A 19183-nucleotide genomic window follows, 5' to 3' on the forward strand; every position below is an offset into this window, starting at 1 on the left:
CACGTAAAGTGGAACTGAGCTGATGTCTTACATAATGATAGTATAAATACTCCAGTGTATATAAACCTAAATATAGTATTTGCAGCACACATGCATACTTATGTATGTGTGGTGATCTATTCATTCATACTAGTATAGCTCAAGATGTATCCCCCCAGAAGACTAGTTGCAAGACCAATGATTCACCCTCTGCACCTCTGCAGCTGCTCTCTGTCTGGGAGATGGTGACCACTCAGAGCAGCTGTAAAAATTAGTAGTTCTAAGTTCAAAGCTGTCATTGCTACAAGGTTTAAGCCATGTGTGCAGTAGGCATATTTGGTGGGGAATTTCGACTGTCTGAATATCTTTGGTTCCATGATTTTTTAAGGCTGCACTTCTGAACAAGATCTTTCTCCATGGTTAATAGAAATGAGTGTAATGGCAACTCTGCCTCTGTTTCAGACGTATGAGGTCAGGGTGCAGTCCTCAGCTTTATACCCCAAATAAAGTACTTGGTAAGCAGTTACAAAAAAAAAAAGGTGCACTGTCACAAAGCCTGTGTTTTGGACTGATATACAGGTGATTCTGTACCCATTACTTTTTTTTATGTGTTTGTCTAAAGATCTCAGCAATATCTTCTTTCTTTACATTAAAAGGTAAAGGAGAGCCCAGGGAACATGTTGTGCTGCACCCCACACTCTCCTTTTCCCCTAAATTTCACCTTTACTGCCGAGAAAGATGAGGAATCGAGAAAACAGCGTAGTTTCTTGATTTCCTTCATCAGTGTTACACATCCCATTGACATGGAGGCTGCTGCCTCAGGTCTTTTCTTTGTATCATGCTTGCCAGTTAGTGTTTAGTAACAAGTGTCACTGTCTGCTCCTCTGCTTTGAACTAGAACACATTTCTGTTAGCCTTCACATCCAACTGAAAGCAGCTTTGCATTGATTTAATTCACTTCTTTTAGTATGCCCATATTCACAACAAGGGATGTGCATCCAAACTTCCAGCTATTGCACAATTGCCACTGGGCATATCTTCAAGTGATTTGGCACAGCATTTGCTTGGGAATCAGTTCCCATTGGTTCATTCTGTCCAGTGCATGCATTCCTTTTGATTGAAATGCCAGGCATCTGTTAACATTACTGATGCTGGTGACAGCCATGCTCATAGCACTTCTCTGTGCTTTCAGATTGCGTATTCATTGAGTGTTAATGGAAATAAAAGATGCAAAGTATTAGAGAAGGCAGTGTGTTACAGATTTCACATACTTGCATTACTGTATTAACAAATAACCTGTTCATTTGCAAATATACAAATTCATCATATTTGTGACTGACACTTCACATGCCTCAATTTTTCCTAGAATGATAATGCTTAAATTTTAAGATGTCAAAATTATCTTTTTATTTAAGTGCATAGGCTACTCACAGATCTTGTAGCTTTCATGTAGAAATGGTATCCTTCAGAGCTAGAAGTATGGCATATATAATAAGCCTGTTTAATTTGTAAAATCTTGAAATTTAAATCAAGTGTTAAATAGGCTGTCATTTGCACCTGTGCAATTGAATTTGAAGTTGAGGAGTTTCCTGAGCTGGACTAGGTTGTAAATATGTTGGTTTCATTGGGCTGTAAATGCATTTGCTTCTAATCATTGTTTGCTATGCAACATGACTGCAGTGCGGGTGAAAATGGAGGTGTGATATTTTCCAGGTTGTTGCTAGTCAGGCAGAAGTTATGAAAGAGCAGCAAGAGTCTGAAGATGATCTTGCTAAACCTGACCCTGATCTTAATGCAGAAAAGGCTGCCTTAAGTATTTTAAATGCAATAGCGTATCTCTGTTTCTTGCTCTGAGATAGAATGATTCAAATTTTTTTTCCCTGCTTGTAAATTCTGGATCTATACTTCAAACAATGGAGCTTTGTATTCTTGTCGGCTTTTAGGTAAACCTGATGGAGTTGAGAACTTTCCTGAACCAACTTGAACTGAGCTGTAACCAATGTGACACAGCACCAAGGGACTATGTGTTGCCAGGGGCAAAAGACAGAGTATTGAGGCTGGAAAACTGCAAAGATACACCTGGAGAAGGTAATAGTAAAAGTAATGTGAGCACATTTAAGAAATGCGATTTATTTGAACAGTCCAACTAAATGAGATTTTATTACTAGGCATAGATTTTCTAGTGATATTTCAAGAAAATATCAAAGATCACAGAAATGGCAGGAGCTTGTCAGATTCTAAAGATGTTCCGAGTTAATTGCAAGCCCCTTTGCCATCTTATTTCTGCAAAATATGATGTATTTAAACATTGCCAAGGAATACACTTCTTAAATGTCAATATGTTTTTAGGAAAAATAAAAGTTCCAAGATGTGTGTTAAAGACCTAGATTCCCCAGATGGATGCCACGGAAAACGTTTCTCCAAAGAAGCTCCAGAAATTTCAGTCTAATATGTACTATTAATGCAACTCTGTAACAGCTCTTGAGAAGGCTGTCATTATCAGGCTTGTTTGGAGTGGACTTTGTCAAGCAACCACAGGCTGAGAACTCAGTGTTCAGTCTTACTTGCTCTAATTTGCTTTAGGGAGGCAGTCATAAGGAGCCAACACCTACCCAAGAGTGTACCCTGTACTTGCTATGCCTCGGAGGCCTGCAATTCCCAAATAATGCCCATGTGTGAAAAGGAAAAAAGTTCCTTTTTGTTTTACTTGTGGCTTGGGAAATACTAACTGCAATCATTCTGCTGAGCAGCTGGTGACAGCAGTGCTGAAATGCCAGAGTGGTAGATAGTGGGATGTTTACAGCATGCCTGTTGATATTGTCTTGTCTCCTTTGTGCTGGATTCCTTTATAGCACATCCTGTCCATTTGTCACCAAGAAAAAAGATATAGTGACCAAGAGGAAGCTGTTTCAAGGGAAGGATTAATTTCATACCACATATGAAAGATAGCTATTGATACTGCATGAGGGGAACACTTATCATGCTGATGAATTTCATGTAGCTGATAGTGTCAGGCACCAAAGGTTCAGTTTCAACATTGCCTCCTTAGCAACTTTTGCAAGCCGTGAGGACCAGTTAAACACCAGCAAATTTTGAAGTTGAAGCTTTGCTTCCTGGGTTGGGATGGGCAGATTGAATCCCACCTACACTGTGTAAGGTTGTAATCCTCAGTCATTCCATAGTAGCTCTGATGAGATACAGAATAGAGAGCAAGGTCCCAAAGCTTTACAGTTCTTGTACATCAATAGCTGTCAACTGTGGAGAGAAAAAGATTTTTTCCATTAATGCTAAGCGGTTCTTTAATATATAGATACTAAATTTCCTAGAAGATAAAGAAATGTTTTTGTGTCCTGGATCCCTGAAAGGGAAAATGTAGACATTTCCATAAGCTTTCATGGGAGGAAAAATATTGTGGATTTCTTTTCTAGCTGCCAGCAGCAGCGTAACTGCACAACCCCTGCCAATGGGTTAGGCTGAGAACAAGACTAGATGACACACTGGATGCCTTCAGGTGGTTGAAGGAACAGTTATTGTGAGTGGTGGTGTGACAGTCCCCAGAAGCAATACTGCCATCACATTACTTTAAGCAGGCTTAGAGTGTCAGGGCTGTGTTCCAGGCTATAGTCTCTACTATTTTCTCCAATTATGCACTGCCTAGTCCAGGTTGTCTAAAGTTAAATGACTGAGTCGTATAAATAAAAAGAGTTCAAAATGCACATCAGGAAGAATGAACACTTCCCATCATATTGGACTGCAAAATTTGTTCTCAGTTAGGAAGTAAGCATACCAGCTATACCTCTCTTTAATTTGATGGTGTTGCGAAGGACAGAATAATTACCAAAATGTAGTAGACAGTTCTGAGGTGAATTGGATAATGATAAATACTTCACAGATTGTGCCATCCTCCTCAGTGCAATCAATGGAATATCAAAGATTTATGCTATTGGTCCTTACTGGTTTAAAACTGTTTGAGACGGGGCTGTGGTGGAAAACACCTTTAGGATTCAACCTCTGCAGATGTCACTATCTGTATCTTTGAGAATATAAGCTCAGTCTTCAAACAATAGAAGTGACTGGAAATTTCTTGATGGCCAACAAACATACTGTTGTTACTGAGTAACAACATACTGAAATTAAAAAGTGAAATAATTGACCGTCACAGCTGACTATAAAACTACTGAAAGCCTCAAAGGGGTATGAGTTTTTCACCTGTCTGTCTTCCAGTATACACTAAAGGAGTGTCTGTGCAGGACTGCACACACATTCTTCTGCAAAGTCCCATGTGGGATGCAAGGCACATCAGGAAACCTAATGCATGAAGACCATATCTTGAGTACTGCATAGGTGGAGTTATAGTTTATCCTGAGTTGTCAATCATTAATAGTTTTGTAATTAATTATATCCCAGGGATTATTCATGCCACTACCTGGAAGACCTAGTCTGAGCTATTGATCAAGGAAGAAAATAAGAAAAATCAAATTGTTGCTGAAAATTAAGATAATGATTGACCAACTGGAGTTAATACCTTATTTAGATTAAACATTTAGCAGTTACATTTCCACAAAGTAATGAATCTAAAATATTTTGGTACTTTGGTTTCTTACTGATCTGTTTCAGAAGAACAACAGTCCCTGGTGAATTAAAGAAATAAATTACTGCATATTTCAAGTGGAGTTCATGTTAACAAATCAGTCATTAGTCCAATTAAATAATGTTTATCTCCAGAGATTAATTGTTTCCCATATCCTGGAACAGCTAGAATATCCCCAGGATCACAGAAATTTAGAACAGTGATTGCAAAATACATTACTGAGATATACAATATTTGCATAGTTTGCATGCAGAATGAAAGCTTTGTGTTATTTTTCTTTATGAGGCTGTTGTTAACAAATTGCTAGATTACCCAGAAGACTTGTTCAGATCAGAGAATAAGACTGCATAAAAAGGTCATGCCTGATACTAAAGATATTGAGAACTGTGGGCTTAAAACCCCCAGCATTATCTATTTGAAAATAGTAGCGGTAGCCATCAGGGAACAGTGTCCTGCAGTCAGTCTGAACATACTGACATCAGTGGGAGTTGCTTATGCAAAGCAAAGGCCAGAATTGAGTGCTAAATGCAAATATGTTGACAATCTCACTGAGGTAAAACTGTAGGATTCCCCTAGGCTGTCCCTTAGAATTTGTAATTACTTTTTTCTTTTTAACAAACATAACAAAACAACAAAATATGTGAACTATATATTGCTTCCTATGTAAGTGAGGTCATTTATTTATTTTTCTCTATACATATACATTTTTTAGGTTTCACTAGATAAACCTCAGGATACTGTGATTACATGAGGGAGATAAGGAAAAAGAGTAGGAGACAGTGTATTGGTAAAGGAAGATTTGTATTTTCAGGTCATAATAAACTTCAGTAAAGAGAAAGTTTGGAAGGAAGAACAGATATAGTGTCAGAAGAAAAATCCAAACTAATATGAAAAAGATATTTGAACCATTTTTTGCTATTGCTGGTACTCATCCATAACTTACCAAGCTGGTATTTTTGTGACACAAACTGAAATTTCCACAAGCTTCAAATTTTATTACCTGATAGTTAGAACTTCACACAATTTTTCCCCATTTTTTCTTCAAGTTGATAGGTTTCTTCAAAAGCAGAAATTTTAATAAGGAATTAATTTTGATAAGGAATGCACTTCAGCAGTTGTTGTTAAAACTGTAAAAGGAGATGCAGAGTTCAACTCAGAATTTGCACAAGCAAAATTTCAGTTCCTGCTGCACACAGTGCTTATGTTGTTAACATCATTATGATCCAGGAGGTAGGAGTTAAACTGGTGTAAATTTCTCAGCTCAAAATTTTAAAATTTTGCTTTTTTCAGCTCTTCTTCTGTTAACATGAGGTATTTAGTTCGTGCTCATAGGTATTAAAAGGTACTAGAGAAAAAATGTTTTGAATGACATAAGTTGTTTTCATAGTGTGACAATCAGTTGTATATCATGGCCATGCTTAATTTGGTGGGTGCTGACCTTCCAGAAGTAGCTCAGCAGAATAATCTCTGCATGAGGGCCCAAAAGATCAGAATTTAATCCTGGTTCTCTCACTGATCTGCAGGGTGACCTCGGGCAATCTGTGTGCCATTTTCCTGCTTGCTAAAATGAAAATAATAATACTTTATGGCCTTTGCAAAACACTTTTAGAGCTCAGCATATATATTGAGAGCATCTTCTTAAGTACGTGAAATAGCAAAGGAAACTTCCCACTTGCATTAGTGCACTGTTAGCATTTAGAAATGTGAAATTACAAAGATTATTGCATGGGAGGGAGAAGCTCAGAAGTGTTCCCCTAATCAGTAGGTTGCCAGCTGGAATGCAAAAGAAAACAGTGCTAGGGCAATGTACCATTTAGTATAACAAAGAAAGAATAAAATATATGTTTTCAATGTGAGTGTGGCAGCTACTAGCACAGTCTGTACTGTATTATATTGCTGGCTTGCTTATTTGTGCTGCAATAGAATAGTACAAAACACACAAACAGTTTGGAATCCCCATGCTAGTTTCAAGACTTCCCGTTTTCTTGGAGAGGTCTGTCAGTTTACATAGAAAGGAAAGCTCGAGTGAAGTGTTTTGGCTGCATTTGAGTGCCTCGTTCTGCCTGTGGGGACTTCCTTCCCCTGGGATGCTGCCGTAGCCTCTCCCAACAAAAAAAACCAGCAAAAGTCATCTTTGCAAAGTGCAGTTTACAAGGATGGCAGCAGGCACAATTTTTCATTTGTGTCCATAGGCGTGATGACCTCCTGCAGAGCGTTTCTGTGGTCCATGCAGATAAATGAACTGTGCTTGAGTAGTGTACATGGCTTGTATACTGCCTCTTAGGATTTTATAACAGACACTGCATAGGTCCAGTGTAATCTACTGTGCCTTGGTGAGCCCTGGCAATAATTAAAGTATTTTTAACTATCCACTTAATTGCATTAAAAGTACACTGATGGGCTTGCACTGTTTGAATGATCCTCAGGAAACTATTAGGTTAAAGCAATTCCCTCTAAGCAACGTTTAACTAATTCACAATGTTTTTTCTGTGAATTACAGCTCATCTTTATACCCTTTGTTAGTCGTAACTGTAGTAAAACCCTACTTGCTACTATTGAGCCTGCATGTTCCTCCTGTTCTTCTTCCTGTCGCTTTCTCATAAATGCCTGCCAAGCTTTTCATTGAAGTGGAGACTTTAGGAACAGTGCGAAATCCAGCCCTGTTCCTTCCCAGCCACACCTGAAGCTTTGGGCAAGGAGGAAAGCTTGTGCCAGTTAGTGCCCAGACGCTCTGGCTCCATGCCCACCACAAATCACTTGTCAGCCAAAGCACTAAATGCTCTTCTGTCAGGGGAAAGCTGTGAAGCTGACTACAACAGCGTAAGGAATTTTCACTTCCAGATGCCTCTTATGACTCCTCTGCTGGGAGTATCTGCTTACCACTAGCTGAGACTCTGTAAAAGACAACCAGCATTTCCATGTGCTTTCTCAGTGGTGCCTTTAGGTAACACAGTTGTGTTAAAAGGTGGCCCTTCACAGATATACAAGAGTGGCTGCCAGTCCTAGGTGCCACAGGAGCCGTTCAGAGGGCAGCGAGTGAATGGGGACATGCCTGTTGGGGGTGGTCCAACACAGCCTCCTGGAGGACCCTGTCCACAGGGCTGCTGTGAAGGCACAGGGCACGGCAGTGGCAGCTGCACCTCCCAGCTCCTCCAAAATGCGGACACTGCAATGACTTGCCGCTCCATGCTCCACAGGCACAGAAGGCAGCGTTGGCCATTCATGTGGAATGCCCAGTTCAATCGCCCCTGGGCTTCTCTGCCAGAAAAACGAGCCGTTGACTACCGTCCCCTTACTGTTATATTAAAGTGCCTGAACATCTCCCAGAGACCACTGTGTTAGTATCTAATAATCTCGATTACAAATATTGAGATAGTATGAGGTAATACTACTATATTATCTCAGCGTAAACTAAAATAAGATTGTAATGTTTATCCATTTTGCTTGATATATATGCAAAAAAAGAAAATTTGCTGTTTGGTGCGGTACAATGTTTATGATTAAATGCTTTATTCATACTTGTACGTCAATCTATTAGTGTGCTGTTAATTCAAATGTTACTATGATGTATTTTATCGCCATTAGCACATTTATCACAGGTAGATGTGAAACTTAGACAAAGGTGTACATTCTCATTAATGATGAGCAGCCTATTCATCTTGCTAGAGTGTAATTAATGTTAGTTACAATACTTAATTTTTCACTGTTTGTCATGGTGCATATTTAGCATTTCTGCTATCCTTTATCAATCTGCTCTCCTATCATATGAGCACATCATAAAGATATATGTAAGTATCTGATCTGTTTTGATACCTGGTTTTTATACTTTTCCAAGAACTGGAGTATTTTTATTCATATTTTGTAGCCAGCACAGTTACTTAAAAAACAGACTGTACACTGTTGTCCACTGCTTTGGGTTCTGCATTAGCTATTTTTGCATTAATAATATAACAATATTGATCAAGTAAAGCAAGGAATACAACAAAGATCCCTTGCTGTAGCATTGTGCCATCCTTGTGTGAGATTTTAGTGGTCCCAGTTGTTCTTCTGCATTTTCAGTTACATTTTTTTGTACTATGAACAATGTTAGTGCTAGTAAACATATTAAGTGAGTAATAGAGCTGCAAAAACAATACCAGCATGGTGTATATGAAAAGTGTACATTATTAGGTAAATACATGTTACATCAGCTTATTGTTATACATTGCTGAGCGTTGGTTTGTCAATAATGTTGTTAGTGGTCATAGAGCCAAACTACAGTCACTTGTTCAGTGGTGCAAGAGTGGAAGAAGTTATGGCTAATGTGTCACACAGCAGGTGGGAAACAAGTTCTGCAGAGGTGGGTAAAAGAGACAGAACACATGCTTGGATTTTCTCTCCAGTACACCAATAAATCCAGCTGTGCTCGAATCCTAGGATAAGTCCATACTTTTGTATTGGTCCTAAGAACAGCACGTTTCCCTTAGCTGAACCCTGGCCATCAAAGCAGTTTTATTTCTTGATCATCTGAAAATTCCCATTAAGCTGAACTAAATGAGAAGTGGTGCTCCATTAATACCATGTGAATAAAATGCCTTGGGAAAAATGTTTGAGCTGGGTGAACCAAATCTTTCAGGTCTAGGGTTCTGGGATGCATTTTCTCAAAATTTTACAGCACTTTCTCTGAGACAAGGCACACTGATTTCTATTCCTTAGCCTCTTAATTGGTGGACTTTACATATCTAAGGTATTTTGATAACCAGAGTTATACCTGCTATTTTGAGCGCAATTACCTCTTTCATAACTAGTTAGAATTCTGCCGCAGTCTACTGTCTGTGCCAGGCATGAGCTGATTACATCTCCACCATAACAAAATGGGTCTTAAACTTTTGTTCAAAAAAAGATATTTTGTTCAAAATGTTGCAGAACAACCTGAAGCTATTAGAAAATCCTTAAAACAGTTAATTTGTATGTCTTGGATTAATCATAATTTCCTCTTGGCCTAACACAAGTGAAGAGAAACCAAACACAGGGATTTAACATATTTCAGTATGAAAACTCATTTTGGACATAATTACGGGTAGGTGTCAATGTAGATTAGTAGCAAAGTAAGAAAAAAATACCAACCTAGGCTTAGGCATTAAAAAAAAAAGATGATAGTTGAAGGTGCTCCATAGTGATTGAAGTACAATAATAACCTGTGATGTGAACAGAATTGAGTAATTTTTTTTTCCATAGTACCAAAGCAATGATCCACAACAATGAGTTACGTTTCTATGACTGCTCTGAAATCTTTTTTGTTAAAAAAGAAACTCCTTCCTTTGAATTTTCTGTAGCAAAAAGACCAACAAATTTTCCATAATACAGCAAAATTCCTGAAATAACGGACTCTGGCGTTCTCTTTGCCCCCACCCATCCCTCAGGCATGAGTCATTTGAATACAGGGAATTGCTAAAAAATATTATAAAACGATGACCTTGAACTTATGTCCATTTTAACTGATAGATAATACATACAGAGAAACTATGAAGTTGCCTTTAACCTTTATGGCATTACAAAGCTAGTTATAACTACAAGCTGTAAAACACACCAAAAAGGTGAGCATTTCACTCCATTTTGATTTGACCATTTTGCTTTCAAAAGGAATTTATAAAAACACCCAGGAACAACGAGCATCTGAACTCAAAATGATCCAGGTTTATTTTTACTCCAAAAGAAGAAGTCTCAATAGAGATATTGATTTTCTAGCATTCATCCAATATTGCACAGAAAATAGACCTGACCTTGCAATCCCTAGCAGAGACAAGGAAGCAGTCATTACAGCCATGGATTCCCATTGATTTTAGTGGGATTACTTGCATAAGTAAGGGTTTTCAGGATATGCCCTGGTATCTTATTAGCAGTAAGACCTAGTGTACACAGATGTCAGTTCCACTCAGTTCAGAAGGATGCGGTTTACCTTCGTGATATATATTCACCCTATGGGGTTATTCCTGTTTATTTATACTACATATTTTTTATTTTCTGGCCAATGGAGCCTCATCATTTTGTGAAGAGTAGCTTTCCTTCTTCCATCTTGAGTAGCTTTTTACTATATCTTCAAATGTCATTCTAAGCTCAGAGTTGCTGTCTCCTCTGGGGCCCTCACTACAAGAAAGACATTGAGGTCCTGGAATGCGTCCAGACAAGGGCAATGAGGCTGGTGAAGGGGCTGGAGAACAAGTGTTATGAAAAGCAGCTGAGGGAACTGGGGTTGTTTAGCCTAGAGAAAAGGAATCTGAGGGGAGACCTTATTGCTCTCTACAACTACCTGAAAGGAGGTTGTAGCGAAGTGGGTGTTGGTCTCTTCTCCCAAGTGACAGGCAATAGGATGAGAGGGAATGGATTCAAGTTTCACCAGAGGAGGTTCAGATTAGACATTAGGAAAAATTTCTTCACCGAAAGGGTTATTGGCACTGGAACAAACTGCCCAAGGAGGTGGTTGAGTCACCATCCCTGGAGATATTTAGAAGACGGGTAGATTAAGTGCTTAGGGATATGATTTAGTAGCAGGCAGATGGTTGGACTCAATGATCTCAAATGTCTTTTCCAACCAAGTGATCCTATGGTTCTATTATACTCTTACAGCTCTTTCTTCCTTTGGTTATGTTTTCTATGATGAAAAAAATATTCTGGGCTAGGCACTATGTCTTACCATGTCTCACTATGTCTCTCCAAAAATCTTGGAAATCTCTAGGGCCAAATGAGAGGGAGACATTATTGTACTTTTCAAAGTAAACACAGAATAGTAGGCAGAAAACTAAAGCCTAAAAGCACTTTCCCAAACAGAGTGAGTTTCTTCTTAACCCTTGGGAATTTTCTTGTAACTGCTCAGATGGATAGAAACCATTTTAAATGCATTTGTTCTTATGACAACCTTGTCCTTTATCTCAAATAGTTCTTTTCCTTCTTCAGCATTTATGTTCTGGCGTGGCTATGGTAAAGAGTCACATCTCCTCTCTGCCTTCATTTTGTTTCAGTAAATGTGAGGAAGGTGGAGGAGAGGTGTGCAAGAAACAGGGTGACTACAGGTTTGTCCAGTGCCTTGCACAATTGCCTGGTCATGGTTCGGGGCTCCATAGGCTGACTTTGTTTGAGCAGTGAATAATAATGACCCTCCAGACTAAGTTGCCTGCTTTATTCTGGATGGACACCATTAATTCATTCCATTTTCATACAGTTACAAAGCTTTATTACAAGAATACTAAAAATTGATTATTTTTGTCGGTGGTATTTTTAGAGAAATAAAGAAAGGAAATGTACGATATATTTCAGTTTGCAGTGATCTTTCTGATGTTCCATTTGCAATGGAAATGAGCATATAACATATTCATGTGTACAGATAAGGAAAATGACAAACATTAACAACCCTTGTTCTATTCATTTATAATATTCAGTTTAAAAAAAATCCTTCCATTCCATAGTTTTTAGTTTTGTTTCAGTAACACAATGCAAAACAAAAAATATGAATTAATGGACAAAATACGCTTAATTACTTTCTAAGTAAGTTTCCTGAAAATTACTATAATCTAAACTACAAATTTTTTATAAATCTATCTATGAAAAATATGTAATTCTATGTCAATGTCATTTTATTTTTTATATTGCTTTATATGTATACAAAGATATAATTGCTTATGAAATCAGATAAACCATAGAGTGTGTGTGTACACATTTCTATTCTCGTGGCTAAGCAGTCTTTGATGTGCAACTCTCAGCCTGTTTAAGCGGACTGCAGTGTTTGCCTTATCAGTGTCAGTCAGTTTCTGCACAATTTAATCTGCCACTAAAAAGAAGTTTTTTGCTCTTACGGATAGAAAGCAGTATGCCAAGGATAAATGAGTGCAGCTTGCCTTCCTTAAAATTTTAGACACAACCTGAAACTGCAGCTTTTTTCTTCTGTCATCTCAATGGGATGTTAACCTAACAATCACAATTTTAAGATGGGGAAATTGTTTTGAGCAGAAATAAATTGTCCTGACAGTATAGTTTCATGGGCTAATATTAAGGCACATTGGGCCTGGGGCTCACAGCTTAGGATATCTGGTTTTGGAGGACTGGAGTGAAAGTAAGAACATATAGAGAAAGAAGAATATGAATTAAATATGTTCTAGATGGTCCAAGTGAGTCGAAGCAGTTCAGCAACAGACACTCCAGAAACATGCCAAGAGGCTTATTCTCCAGCCGTGTTGCCGTCTCATGCCTGAGCCCCTGAGGAATTATTCGCTGTGAGTGTGAAGATTCCCTATTTTCCTCTTTTACTGGGGTGTCTAAAGATTGTGCTTTAACTCACAGCTTATACGTGCTAAACTAAAAAGGAAAAAATATCTGTGTTTTTTTTTTCCCCCACAGCTGCCAGGAAAAAATAAGTCCCTTATTTGCAGCTGATAGGGGAGCCAGAGAGGAGGGGTCTTTTGTGTGCTGCTGCTTCCCCGGGGCCTGGAGCGGAGGCTGCTGCTGGCTGGGAAGGGAAGGCTGGAGCAGCCGCTGCTGCTATGTGCCATCGCTTCCCCGGGCGGCTCACAGGCTAGGCAGTCGTGTGTGTGATGTTTGTACCTTTGCATGCTGCGAAACAGGTCTCTCAACTTTGGACACCGTGAAGGGCGCGCACAGTAAACTGAAAAAACAAGCTGACTCTAAGAAAGAGAGTGAAGCTGAGGCTGAGCTGCCCACAGCTCTCACGCCTGCGTTGGCAGCGACCCAGGGCCCTCGCTGGCATCTGTGGGACCTCTGCACAGCGGCCACTGTACAACAACGCCACAGGTGTAAAATCCTTATGTTCAGAGGCTCCCTGTTGTGACCCTGAACAAGTTAATCGCATCACCCGTCTTGAAGGTTCACGCTACCTCAGTATAATTCACATGGGCCCTCAAAGATAGATGGAGACATGGCATATTGATCACAAGGGATCCCTGCCAGTCAGTCTTCCTGTAGGTTTCCATCTCTGTGATGTGTTTTAAAAAATATTGTATGATTCAAAATTATACCTGTAAAACCTACAAGTAGAAAATTACTGTGTGCATTTATCTTTAATAACAACCTTGTGCATATTTATAGTACTAGTTTAGTAGAATGTGTTATAGTAGTTTATTTCCCGGTCTGTTTTAAATGATATTATTCATTAATAGTCGTGAAGTGGTATGACATATTTTTATGTTACTTGTTTGTAACAAACGTTTTTAATACCTTTTCATAATGAAAGGGGATAAATGCTCACATGGAACATGTGAAATTTTGCTTGTAAGAGCACAGAGTGTTGCCTTAGGGTATTAATTTAGCATTTGGTACTGCTCTGTTTTGTATGTATTTCTAACAAATCTTTCAGCTACAAATCACTAAAATACACCTGTATTCTGGTTCTTCAACACATACAGCATTTAAACCCTGCCAATACTGTGTCTTATAAATATAAATATGCAATTTAATTTAATTCAAGCATGCAACACATAATTTTTCTTCTAATTAAAATATGATATTGCAATATGGCAGCTGCCTAGGGCAAACAGGACACATCAAACCAAAAGGAATACAGATACAGCTCTGAAGACTGGCAGGGGGAAAAGGGCCAACCCTCTGAGCCCACAGTGCTGGGCATCAGTAGTGCCCTGCCTGCAAGCCATGGTGCCCGTGGCGGTACCTGCGGGTCCAGCCTGGATTTGCTGGCCCTGGGGCTAAGGACGGTGCAGAGCATCACATCCTATGATGCAGTGCTGCCTCATTGTCCTTCCAGTCCTGTGGCAGAACGCAGAAGCAACACAATTGCTGTTAGTTTTATTGCTGCCTTGTCATGTGCTAAAGTTGGCCAACGTGCAGTAGAACTCTAGCAGTTCTGGGAAGGTGTAACTGCCCAACAGCAGGAACTCCAGGGATTCCTATCACTGCTCTCTCAGAACCGAACAAAACAACACAAATAGACCTGCATAATGACTTAAAAAACTGTTAATGGCCATCTTTAGTAACATAGCAACAGCCAAACCCTTGAAAAGAGGAAGTTTTCATTGAGAAAGCATTTAATTTTAAACATTGAAATTTGGTATAATGTAGAGTATGAAATAAGTTTTGAAAGGAAGCTGATGATTAAGAAGAAATGCAGTGGGCATTTAATAAATGGAGGAACTGCGAGATAATTAACTGGCATGCATAAAGATTCATGCTTTATACCAAAATTTTAATTTTGCACATAAATGTGCCTGATGTAGGCAGCATTTAATCACCTAGCTGACAGGAGTAACTACTTTCATTTAACCTTGACTGAAGATCATGAATTCTAACAGGTTTAATTGGATACATCATTTAACAGAATGAACAGAGCAAATTTTTCTCAATTCATAGGTTCTGATTGACATGCACCAGCAATAAGGCGTTGCACAATTAAAGCTGATCTGTATTCCTGGCCTGGGCAGCAATTGCCATAGTGATGTGACACTGTTTGATCACTGTGGCACTGAAACTATACTGAATTTCCCCTTGTTTTGAAAAGGGCAATGCTTTAAAAAAAGAGAGAGAGAGAAAGAGATTTTGGCACTTGAATATTTTTTTTTTTTACATTAATCACATTTATATGCACAAACTGTAAGGGAAGGAACTTGTCTTGTTATCAGTAACTCAGAGGAAAGAAGGAAAAATTGTATCTTCTTTTATCCATTTAGCACATTATTTACAGAAAGTAAAAAATGTGGATGGTCAAATGAATTGTAACATATTAAGAGCCTGATTGTTCTGGACTTCCATTTGAATAGGGAGTAGTGCTGCGTGGCTGCTCTTCACCTGCAGTTGGGCTGCTCTGTCCTCGCCCAAATCTGTTCCACATCACACACAACTTGCCAGATGAGTAGGAGTACTGAGAAGGGGTGCTCATATTGCAAATGAGGTAGAAAAAGATGAGAGCGAAGAATTGGTACACAGTAGTGAGCTACATACCTTTCCTGGCATGCAACATTTCATATGATAAAACCTTGAAAAAGAATTATGGAAGAGCCAGCAATTTCCAGTTCCCCATGTGGCTCCACACCCCACCACTTTCACTGCCTCTGGCACCTCCCACAAGTCCTGGATTTGACCTCAGGTTGCACCAGGGGAGGTTCAGATTAGACATTAGGAAAAATTTCTTGATCAAAAGGGTTGTTGGGCACTGGAACAGGCTGCCCAAGGAGATGATTGAGTCAGCATCCCTGGAAGTACTTAAAAGATGGGTAGATGAAGTGCTTAGGGATATGGCTTAGCAGTGGACAGGTACGGTTCGACTCAGTGATCTCAAAGGTCTTTTCCAACCAAGCGAGTCTATGATTCTATGACCTGCATGAACTGGAATTGTTCTTCCATTGTTTAGCCACATATATACATATTTTGATGTCACTGTTGTCCACTAATATTTTCGCTTCAGATATCTCCTTTATATTTTATTCTTTCACAAGAAGATTTGCTAAACATTGAATGGTCTGAGGGCAGGGTAGCGTACTATGTGTTTCATCCTGGCTCAGAAGAGCCAAAAATGCAAAAAAATTTATTCCTGGTTCCTGAATGACCTGCTAAAAACAGCTTCAAGAAACTTCTGCTTCCTGCCATGACAGCAGAATGCCCAACCCAGGTAGCTTTTCTACTTTTTTTTCTCTCTATATTCCCTCAGGTTCGGTGGCAAGCACTGGTCCTTGATCTCCCTTGCAGACCTATTGCTACCCATTTGTTAGCTGTCACTTGTGTATAGGCAACATATGCACATATCAAGCAACAAGCTTTGTAGAAGTGCACTTAAGTGGGAGACAGAAATTATGGGACAGGGGAAATCCTGTTTGGCTCAAAGACCTGAACTGTAAAGTCAGGACCACTAGATGTATTTAAAAAGCTTTTCTTCATCTTTCAGATGCCTCTGAAATTCAATTATTTATAATAACTTTCTCCGTCTGAGGTATTTCCAGTATGATTCATTGTACAAAGCAAAGGTATTTGCCAGTATAATTTATCATTCACTAACATTTTTAATAGTTTAAGGTAAATGATTGGGCTACATCCCCAGCGTCTGCAGCCACATAACATGCCTTGGAACCATTGTGGGTGCTTGTCTTCATGCATGGCAAGTTCCCAGTCAGTGCCCGGGTCCTCTCTGTGCAGGAAGGAGAGCCAGGATTTGGTCAATATGCCTCACTAAGCCTTGCTGACAGAGCATATTTCTAACACACGCACTGCCTGCTCTCACCGTGCTTGGAAGCAGACAAAAGCAGGAGGTGATGTGCCCCGACTCTCATCACTCCCGAATCTCCATAGCCTGGGTGGATACTGCAAAACTCCAACTGGGCCCTTCTTTAAAGGGTATCTTCAGACCCATTTGGAAATGTTTATTCTGCAATTTACTCAGGTTTTTTTTACCTTCCAAATAAAATAGCTATTTGTCCCATGACCCAGTCCCTTTTTATGTCCTGTCATACACACAGGAACCGCCTCATGCTTTCCTCAAGGTGGGAAGCAATAGAGTGCTCGCAGGAGGTCATTCAGCATTACTCTAGTGAGATTCCTCACCATGTACCCCTATGGTCCCCAAGATGCACAGTGCTCAGCAGCATCCCATCCAGGAAAAATAAAGCCCTCTCCCAAAAGCTGTGCTTATGTCTGACTTGCCCTGGAGAATATTGCTGAGGTCAGCTGAGCTGCATGAACACCTGTTTGCCAAGCTGAGTTTGCTGCTGCAGGGGTCACACTTCTTTCATGTGTGTTTTGCTGGCTGCTTGGACAGCCACTGGCTCCAGCTCCTCGCTCTATTCCCATACACCCAGCACCACCTCTTCTCAATTGCCTCGTTATGTTGGGCTCTCACAGCACCTTTCTGATCTTTTCTTTACCAGCTCCCCTGCCAGTTCATCTGCACTCAGCATCCTTTGGGTGCTCTGCCTGTGACTCTCCTGAGTTACATGATGTTCTTGCCTTGTCCTCATGCTTACTCATCCATACTGAATTATCTTCCACTCCTCCCTCTGGGAACAACTAAGGCTTTGACCCAGCAGGACTGTTTTGCGTGCTTAAATGCTTTGATGGACCAGACACTGAGCTGCTTGCTCCCAAAGCTAAGGTGGTTGAGGACTTCAGGCTGTATTTTCAGAAGCAGTTTGTGCACTGGGAAGCATAGGCTAACTGAAAGTCAGCAAAGCACAGTAACTTGTGCATTTTCAAGTATTGCATCTATCATCTTTAAACTTTTCCATTCTCTTTAGTTTCCAAACAACCATCTTTGCACAGTTCTTGATCTCCTATAGAGTATATACAGCTATAATGAATAATATAATACAATTTCACTTCATTTCCAAATCCTCTGGGAGAAAGTGCCGTTCTTTTTTTGCTCATGTAAGATCAAGTTTGTAATTTCATTTTGAACGCTGTTCTGAACAAGTGGGGGAAATCAGAAGACAAGCCATGTTTTTCCCCCGATTTCCCCGAATCCACCTTCAGTGTGTGTGACCTAGACAAAATTCTGAGCACAGATAATGCTTACACCTTTCTTGCACTGTGTAATTTAACTTTCAGAAACGTAAAATGGTACAGCAGAAATATTTTTATGTGTTCCTGCAATGTCCAAAGTTGTTTCTCACTGTTTTTATTTGAAGGAACTAGACACAATCCTGGCTGCCTTAACCACTGCCTTTGAGAGAGCTACAGCTGAGAAAATCCGCTGCCAGGAAGAAGTGAATAGAACTAACAAGGCTATTGAGCTGGCCAACAGATTAGTGAAAGGTCTGAGGTGAGGTCCTACAGGGCAGGCTAATGAAGCAGCCTACAGAAAGCCCTTCTTTGTTATACACTACTGATCTGGCAATAACAGAGGCACTTAGCAAAGAACCTGATGAGCTGAAAAAATTATGTCATTATCATTCATTTTTTTCATAATAGAAACATGTTTTTGACCTTTGAATTTTCTTACATTTTACCTCATTGTGGTATATATTAACTGTAAGATTACCTGGTAACTAACCGATCCACGAATATTAAGAGAAGAGAAGAGAAAGAGTTGATTGTAGATATGGACAATGAAGGCAAAATGGGATGGCTATATTTGTAACAATTAAACAATGCTAATGATGCTGCCCTGGGTTGGAATACATAGAATATAATACAATTTGCACTACTTAGTTAAGCGATATGATAATTCTCTAATTATCTCTCTGAGATTTGCAATGGGTATTTCAGGAGAGAATAAATAATGGCAAAGACATGAATTATCAAAAAATCCATATTGTCTGTTGATCCAGTCTGGCTCAAGGGAATCTATACTCACTGATGGATTTTTAATTTATCATTCATCTACAGATGAGGGTGCTTTTTATACACACGCACGCTTTTTACAGATACTTTATTTTATGGTAACACTAAATTAGGAAATCTCTTGTGGTGCCTCACTGCCATTGTAAGTTTTGTGCCCTTCTACCCAGTACTTTCAAGCTGAGTTTGATAACCAAACATGTAGCAACCAGCAAAAAACAGAAGATCCATTTGTTATTAAGCAAAATTATATGGCTGAATGGGGCTAGGGGAACTTAAAATATAAAACAGTTCTTAGAGTTATTTCCTGAATCAATAGAAAGAATTTATTGACTAGAGGGGAGGGAGGGC

General features: G+C 39.4%; 1 long non-coding RNA gene across 1 annotated transcript in view; it reads right to left on the reverse strand.

The window, feature by feature from the left end:
* LOC138722958 (uncharacterized) overlaps window positions 1–19183 on the reverse strand; it is a 35807-nt gene that overhangs the window by 604 nt on the left and 16020 nt on the right. The window contains exon 3 of the long non-coding RNA XR_011337779.1: window positions 3123–3234. This is a non-coding gene — a long non-coding RNA (uncharacterized lncRNA). The remainder of the gene's footprint in view (window positions 1–3122; window positions 3235–19183) is intronic.

Source organism: Phaenicophaeus curvirostris, chromosome 7 (assembly GCF_032191515.1).
Source record: "Phaenicophaeus curvirostris isolate KB17595 chromosome 7, BPBGC_Pcur_1.0, whole genome shotgun sequence".
NCBI classification, from domain to species: domain Eukaryota; kingdom Metazoa; phylum Chordata; class Aves; order Cuculiformes; family Cuculidae; genus Phaenicophaeus; species Phaenicophaeus curvirostris.